General features: G+C 39.2%; 1 long non-coding RNA gene across 3 annotated transcripts in view; it reads right to left on the bottom strand.

Moving 5' to 3' along the window:
• Positions 1-6,331, bottom strand: part of LOC144241635 (uncharacterized) — a 43,295-nt gene extending 36,964 nt beyond the window's left edge. For 2 of the 3 annotated variants that reach the window (XR_013338137.1, XR_013338139.1), the window contains exon 1: positions 6,257-6,331. This is a non-coding gene — a long non-coding RNA (uncharacterized LOC144241635). Of the gene's footprint in view, positions 1-165; positions 417-6,256 lie in introns of those variants that run through there. The other variant, XR_013338138.1, reaches the window with a different exon arrangement.

Here is a 6,331-nt window from a genome sequence, read left to right as displayed (position 1 = left end):
ACCAAGACAACAGTGTGGGAGGGTAGGGAGGGTAAAGGGGAAGGCCCTAAGCTCTTGGAAGTCCTGGCTCCCTAACTGTATTAAGTTTCAGCAAGTGAATGTTTCAGAAACCCCATTTCTTTGTGCATTAGCATTCAGACCCTGTAAACATTTGCCTCAGCCTACCTTTCTGCCTTATCTCACATTAATGCGTTATTTTCCATATTCTCATTGCAAAGAGCTGTGTAGGAAGGAGGGAGTCAAGGCATAAGGCACCAAGGTATGATATGGCCACATTCTTCAGGTTAGTATATAACAAAAGGAATTTCTAGAGATGAAGCTCAAAACTTGATGTTGAAGTACATGGTATAACTGACTGACTGTAGGACTCTGGTGGAGGCCTTATAATCAATCTAGTTTGAAGTGTTCTAGCTGGCTCACCTGTAAAATAGGAAAAAGACTTGTTATAAGCAGTAACGAATGAGGTAAATAAATTAGTTTCTGAGATACCAGAAGTATCTTTGGTGAGTGGAGATGCCCCTACCACTGTTGAGTAATCATCCAAAGCAGAGTAGGCAATCTTTTTCTGTAAAGGATAAGCTTTATGGGCCACTGGGTCTCTGATGGAGCTACTCAATGCTGCCACTGCAGGCCAGAAAGGACACAGACCAAATGTCAACAAATAACATGTGTTCCAATAGAGCTTTATTTGCAAAACCAGGCAGTCCATGGGCTGCATTTCCCTACCCTTGATCTAGAATGTGGAGCCCTACTTAGGAACACTATTTGAAGGATGATCTGAGGAGGAGTGAAAAGGGGATGAGTCTACCAACAGGAACCACTTAGCAAACACTGGGCACTGAGGATGAGGCTCATGATCTGGCAGCTATCACCCAGGTCCCACCAAGGAAGAGGCTGTCATCAGCAGCAACAGTAGCAACATCTGTAAATACCAAAGACTGAAATCCAAACACAAAAAAATATCATTATCTCAGAAAAACTCTTATGATACATAGCTAGAAAGAAATACCAAGTTTCTGACCACATGCATTTTGAATAAACAGTTGATAGTCCAGAGCCTGTGGAGATCACCTTAGCAGGCACACGATAAATGTTTGTTGATGAGTCATGCATTTATTCATCCAATAAACATTTACTGAGGCCTACTAATGTGCCAGGCTGGGCTCTGGAGAAGAAGACACTGTTCCTGCCCTCAAGGAGCTCACAGTCTAACTGATAACATAGGAAAGGAGACAGGCATATACACAGACAATTACAATACAACCTGGTAAGTGCTGTAACACTTATCAGGTTGTATTATAATGGCCGATGTAAAATTTCTTTCCAGGGGGCGCTGTTCCAGGCTGCTGCTGGCTGCAACATCAAGAAAGGGGAAGAACAAATTGTAGAAATCAAAGGTTAAATGCTTTTAGGCTATTTCAAATATCCAGGCTCTCCCTAACATCTGATCAGATATAGGTTTGGGAACTAGATACTGGCATGATGTAAAATGGGATTCCCATACTTAAGGTAGGCACAGATGTCTAGAAAAGGACCTTCTCCATTACGTCCTCTACAATACAGGCTCTGTTGTCATTTTGTTTTGCTTATTATAAATCTGTCATTCTCCCCCACATACCTAAGCCTGGTGTAACATCTGCAACTAACAAAATGCTGAAAAATTGGAGCTTATGACTAACTGGATTAACCCAGTGTAACTGGATAGCAAAAAGCAATACGTAACAAATCAGTTGGCACCTCTAAATCCTATAATCCTCCCCCATTCACTGAAAATATAAGAATTAGAATGTTGTTAAACATATATATGAGATAGTATATAGCTCATGTATTGGGAATAATAATTTAGAAAGGTTTACTTAATAAATATGATTAAACAGATTCTTTAAATTATATACCTCATAATAAATAAGAAAAATGAAATGATGTAATAATATACTTTTCCCAATCACTTTTCAAAACTGAATGATAGTAAGAGACTTCTTGTGAAAATATTATGAGTCATTTGGCTCAGATGGTTTTATACAAAGACAGGATGGAACTTTTCTGTGTCTCATACTGTTCTTAATAGGGCCCATGTTTTTAATGGCTCTTTTGTCTATTCACCAGAAAATTGAGCTGATGACATCAATAAATTGTTGCCATTTACACTGGGATCCCTGTCTTGGGATTCAGCGTCTTTAAGGCCACTATTTTATATGCTTAACATATTATTTTCCCCTAAAGTCATTATATTGCTCTTGCCTACCTACACTGTTTCACTCTACCACGGTCAGCCCACACTCACAATGCCTTCTCACGTGTTACAGTTCGTTCCTACCAGCATTTTACAGCCCCAAAGTGCTTAGTATTATCTATATATGTGGACATTACACTATGTCCATACCCTCCCCCAGATCACTCATAAATATTCAAAATAAGATCAGTCCCAGAATGGATGGGGGCGAAGATACTACTGTTTTCTGTCTTATCTAAGTTGGCTTCTTATTAGGGACAAAATGTTCCTGTGTCTTCTTCCCACATCCACAGCCAGGGTGCACTAATGCTATGCAGCATTCAAGAAACTCTCCTTTTAGACAAAAAAGAAATAGCTATCTATTTAAAGGACAAAGAAATGTTATCTCAAAATGGCTACCAAGAATCTGACATGTATTCCACAAAGCAGTTGCCTTTGGAATCACAAACATTTTTTAAGATTCAAAGCCAACATGTACTAGGAGTATATGTACAACAAATCACATGTATCCTTTGCAGTAAATGACAAGGGATAATAGATCCTTATACAGAACACATAATATACAGCTCTTACAAATATGTAACATTCAGACCCAAATTGAATAGTTCACAAAGAGTTAATAATTAACATTTGAGAATCCAGCCTCACCAATAATCAGAGAAATGGATCATAAAACAAAGTTACCATTCTTTTACATATAAAGTTAGCAAAAAAATATTTTAAATTCCTAAATAGCTGGGTACAAAAAATGACATAGTTTTTTTGAATGTTACTATAGCAAATCTCTATAATGTTCAAACTTTCTGATGAACAATTCTAATTCTGGAACTCTATAAAGAAATAACTCAAAAAAGATAAACAATAAAAACTAAATGAAAATGAAGACATTCATTCTAATAATTTAAAATACTGAATTTCTTAAATTATTTCCATACAACAAAANAGCGTGGAAAAATGTTATAATGTTAAACACAAAACACAACATAAAATAGTATAAATACATGATCAACTGTAGAAAAATGCAGGGAATGAAAAGACGTGAACACATTTATAACACTGGTTATCTCTGGGTGGTAAAACTACAGATCCTTTTTCCCCATACTTGATGGTTATCCTCAGACAAAGCTAAAATGAAGATTTACCAAATTTCTAGATTGAGGAAACTATGCAAACTTAAACAATGGAAGAAAAATCACAAAATAGAAGATGGACAAATTTACCACTTGCTTTCAAATCTCTACAAACCAAACATTTGTAAACAAAAATTAAAAGGCAAAAATAACCTGGAGTATATAACAATGCAGAAATCTGAATAATAGACGTTATTTGAAGAATACTTTCAAACAGATAATAACAATAACACTCAACTAAAACTCCAACAGATAAAGCAGTGTAAGCCATGAAGTAATATCACATGAAAGAAAATTAAACTGCTAAGAAATATATAGAGGAAGGAGTCCAAACTCACTAATAACTAAAGAAATGCAAAATTAAAATAATACTGGTTTTTATCTATATCATCCTTTTTGAAAACAAACACCACTGAATACTTATGTGAGTAAAATTTGGTATGACCTTTTCGGAATGAAATTCATCAATACATATTGAGTGTTAAAAACACATTTGATATAGTAATTCCACTTCAGTAAATCTATCCTAACAAATAATAAAGAAATGCATGTATTTTCAGTCTTCTATTATAAGAAAAGAAACAATAACCTTTCCTTTACTATTGGACATTTGTATTAACACACCACAATATTAATAACGGGTAAAAAAAAATATCTACTGCAGCTTAAATGACTGCTTTCTCAAAGCATTTGACCAGATCTCAAATCAGGCAAAACAAGAAGGGTGTGTCCAGCATGCTGCAGTCGGCCATTTTAAACCCTCTGCAGAACAAAAAGCATAGAAGACAAGGGTAGATAAGGATGGCCAGCCACCCCAGTAGGCTACAAATCAACAATTCTTTACTTTGTGTCTTCTACATACGTAAAGCTGTAGGATGCACCCGTAAAAAGCAGCCAAGAGCAAACAGGTCTCCTTTCTTAAACAGCACAGGTAAGTTAAAAACAAAATTTGAAATCATAAAAGGAGGGGCCCTTAAGTTTGCCCCCTCATTTTAGGGGATTAAAGCATAATGTTTAAGAATACAGCATTATGGACCCATACAATCTGGACAAAAATCCAGTTTCAGCCATTCAAATGGATGTAAAGCCCTGGGCAAATTACTATGTCCCTCATATTTTTCATTTGTAAAATATGAATAACGGTACTGCTATTTCAGAAGATTGTGGAGAGTACTAAATGAGTTGAGGCACGTGTGAAAGCACACAGACCAGTACCTGGCACATAGTTTCAAGTGCTACAGACGTTTGAATATAATTATTATAAATAGAGAAATAGGCTCAGAGAAGGAAAAGGACCAATAGGAGATTACAGCTAGGATTATCGGAAAAGATCCGTCTCCTCAATTTTCAATCCTGTGCCCTTTCAGCTACGTATTTAAGTGCTAAACTATTAGTTTTAGCGATTTACAATAGATCCTCACTGACAGCCCTCTGAGATCCACAACAGTAGGGCTACCTAAAAAATTCTTCCCCTTAGGCTAAAATTTTGCAGAAAAAAATAATCTCGAGGAAAAGGTATGAACCTAGGTCACCTTCACACCACCATTCCCATTTGTCCAAACCCTGGGTTTAAAGTGTAACATGGACGTGGAAACAGCCAAATCCTCACCCCTATGTTCTGCAAGGGGGAAAAGCAAGGGCTTCTGACCAACGTTAACAGTAGATTCTCACAATACTGCAATCGCTGTGTTCTGCAACTCTGAAGGAATGAGACAATGTGTAGAATGCCAAGTACAGCGGCCCAAAGTCAGTCAGGGGGCCCTCCAACTGTGTACTGCCGGAATGTGGCCTGTCTCCAATGCTCCCGTTTTATGCATTTCTTACATACACCAGCTGTCGAAACCTTTCATACAGTCATCATCACCTCGGCATTTTAAACCCACATTTATCAATGGGCCACTGAAGGACTAAGATTCTAGGTTAATTACTGGTGAATATAGCCACAGCCTAGGGCAACTCCAACTCGGCAGATCCTTCCACCCAACCAGAAAGGTAGCTGTACTTCTCTGCAAGGCCCCCCAGCCCAAGATGGCCTAGCAAAGACAACTTACCTCCCCCCTCGCCATTTTGCAATCTTAATTACACCTACAGTGCACGCCTCCCCGTCATTCCGTCTGAAATACGCATGCGCCCCTCTCCCCTCCTAAAGCCAACCGTCACAATGTCGTCTTAAATACGCATGCGCGCCTTCACTTTCCCTCCCAACCGTGGCTGCCAGCTGTGTACTGGANCGCGCCTCCCCCAACCTCCCAAATACACATGCGCACCAAGACCGTCCTCCCCTAGTCCCTGCCCTCCTTCCTCCTGGGTTTCTTATATATATGCCTGATGCTATCTGGACTTTTTTCTCGCCATAGTTGTGCCCCAGTGCTCAAGGAGAGCCACTATCAGCATTTCCTAATGGAGGCAGGTGTGATAAACTAGGGACATGGAATATGGGAAAGACGGCATTGCAGGTGACGGCAGAGAGCAAATCTAGATAGACGCTGACCCAGTCCCCAGGGAGGAGCTGGCTTACCCTCAGATTCCGTAATAAGACCCACCACCCTGAACAAAGGCAAAACAACAACAAAAACACCTCTCATAATTGGATGAGCCTACTCCTAAGGCCCACCCTTTAAATACACCTGCTACGTAAGATGAACTCCCAAAATTTTTAACCAGAGAACGTAATGGGAAATACCGACGCTCCTGTGCCTCAACCCTGATTAGAGGAAAGAAGTCCGTAATCTTTCACAATGGAAAGTAAACGCTCAATATCCTTTTGTAGGTCTGAGGACCGTGCTGTCCTTCACTTTTTCCTCTCGTGAACCAGGAGAATACACAAATCAAGAGTCTCCCCAGCCCTAGTTCCCTCCTCCCCCCTCCGTGTTCTTCTACGTTGTTAATTTACCTCCAGGCTGAATACTGTCGTAGCATGAATTCTTAGCCCTCGCTGCAGCAAGACAGGGTGGACAGAGCAACGGAT

Source organism: Crocuta crocuta, unplaced genomic scaffold (genome assembly GCF_008692635.1).
Source record: "Crocuta crocuta isolate KB4526 unplaced genomic scaffold, BGI_CrCroc_1.0 scaffold1172, whole genome shotgun sequence".
NCBI lineage: Eukaryota > Metazoa > Chordata > Mammalia > Carnivora > Hyaenidae > Crocuta > Crocuta crocuta.
Note: the sequence above shows the minus strand (reverse complement) of the source record. Positions and strands in the feature narration are given on the sequence as shown.